Below are 2,038 nucleotides of genomic sequence, written 5' to 3'. Positions count from 1 at the left end.
GATTATTATTATCCCTTCTCACTGTAACTCAAAATACATGCCTGTCCTACCCCCTTTAAAAGTGTTTATAAAATAAACATTGTATAGTAACAATCTCAATTTCTTAAATGTAATGTAGGAACATAATCCTTACTTTAAATTTTAAGATGGTAAAAGACATCAATTAATAAATCAATAACGTTATCAGCGTGAGAGTGGGTTTACTTGATTACTATCCCTGCTTATGCTGGATAAGCAGGGATAGTAGCCTTGGTGGAGTTGATTCGTGTAGCAACGTTATCATTTCTAAATTAGCTTTTCACTGAAAAGGGACGTGTGGTGTGAGAGAATGTGTGCGCGAAAGTTGGCAGCCCTGAGTAACCATGAACAATATATATTAATATTAACCCTACTATCCAGTTTTCCTATTCAAATTACCACTTAAGGTGGTTAAAATCATTAGTCCTCCTCGGATTCTATTTGTTTTTAATGGCTGCACTTTCCATCAGATTTGAAATATTCTAGACACTTTTCTACAGCGAGCCTTTGCTTATGAAGTGTTTTTAAGCTTCTGATTTTAAAACTAAAATCTCCCTAAGACAGAAATATACTGGAGGCTTCACACCCTGAATTGTGACAAAGAAAGAGACTCAAACCTGATTGGTCTAGTCTCTTGGGGGAAGCGGAAACAAGTTGTGAACACAACAGTGAAATATCGTCACCTTTTATGTTAATATGGTGAACTTGTTAGCAAACAGTTGCTTATTTCCCCATCCAGCAGTTAAGGAGCAACGTGATTATTCATTTGGTGTCGTGCTTGTGTCACTTGATGAATTAAATCTAATATTCTCTCTCTATTAGGTCTCCACCAGCTCCTGAGGGAAATATCTGGCTCTTTAGCTGCTGAATGCTCCACTTTGTTCACCAGCTGGTCTGCCGTTTGCTGCTGAGCAGATCATGAATCGTGACTTTTAGTAGCTTATCTCTGTAAAAACGATGCTATGACAGCGCTGAGAGAGTGAACCAGAAGAGGAAAGTTGTGGGCCAGTCAGATAAACAATGAGTTGAAATTCACTATAAAGCTACATAAGCCGAGAGGAGCTGCAGATTCAGAGACCTCTCTCATTGACACATTTCATAAATTTTAAGATTACAGCTGCTTAAAAAAAAAAAAAATCTTTTGTATATTTGATCATCAGTCCTTACTCATTGAAGTAAAGCTGCATGTAAGGAACACAAACTATATTTCTCAGTTATCAAAATAGGATCTTAACGTTTTTGCTTATTAACTTTTTGAGGCTAAATGAGACTGAATTCACACCAAAGGTAAATCCTGTTGAACAAAAGAGGCCCATCGTCGACTTGTCACTTTATTGCTTAATTGAAGAATACATGATTTGTTAGCTGAGATCAGTTTGTTCACATTGAAAAAATAACAAAAACCTTTCTTCTTGCTTCACTGGCAGCTGTCTCCTCTGTCTGCACTGGTTTCTCAAAGTAAACAACCTGTCACAGAGTAGCGGCAGAAGCCAGAAACTTAAACTAGCCAGCAGCAAAAACAGACACAGTAACGTGTAAAACTTTGGGGATCTGACCAGAACAACAGAGAAAAGTGTCTCTTACCTGCACAGATCCTGATGAGGTGACGAGCGGCAGCTGCTGAGGCAGCAGGAGGCTGATGAGGAGATAAACTCCAGCTGAGCGCCACATACTAAAGAAAATAATCAGTTCATTATCAAACTTAAAACCCCTGTAAACCTGCCATTTAATAAATTATGTGAAATTTGCATTAGAACAGTAACTTTAGGGGTTAGGGGTAAAATCACCACATTTGATCTTTTTCAGATCTAATCTGATTGTTATTTTTAACATCTTATAGTGCAGTTTTCACAGGGCAGAAATACGTCACTAGTGCGTCACGTTTTCAGTTTTCATTAAAATAAAGTGATTTATTTGTGCTTATTGAAAACAATGTTTATAAATATAAAATATTTTTCAAAACCAGGAAATAAAATCAGATTTTAAACCACATAATACAAGATGTACGTGACAGTTTAAT

At 36.7% G+C, this 2,038-nt stretch overlaps 1 long non-coding RNA gene across 1 annotated transcript; it reads right to left on the bottom strand.

Annotated features, from left to right (window-relative positions):
- Nucleotides 1-1,136: 1,136 nt before the first annotated feature.
- On the bottom strand, nucleotides 1,137-1,740 carry LOC119911545. Its single transcript, XR_005445909.1, has 2 exons — nucleotides 1,603-1,740; nucleotides 1,137-1,485 (listed from the first exon to the last, which is right to left on the bottom strand). It is a non-coding gene; the product is annotated as an uncharacterized LOC119911545 (long non-coding RNA).
- Nucleotides 1,741-2,038: the final 298 nt, after the last annotated feature.

Source organism: Micropterus salmoides, unplaced genomic scaffold (genome assembly GCF_014851395.1).
Source record: "Micropterus salmoides isolate LMB-PRFRI ecotype aquatic unplaced genomic scaffold, ASM1485139v1 Ms_hic_scaffold_2, whole genome shotgun sequence".
Taxonomy (NCBI): Eukaryota; Metazoa; Chordata; class Actinopteri; order Centrarchiformes; family Centrarchidae; genus Micropterus; species Micropterus salmoides.
The sequence above is the reverse complement of the archived record's forward strand: the minus strand, read 5'-3'. Positions and strand labels throughout refer to the sequence as shown.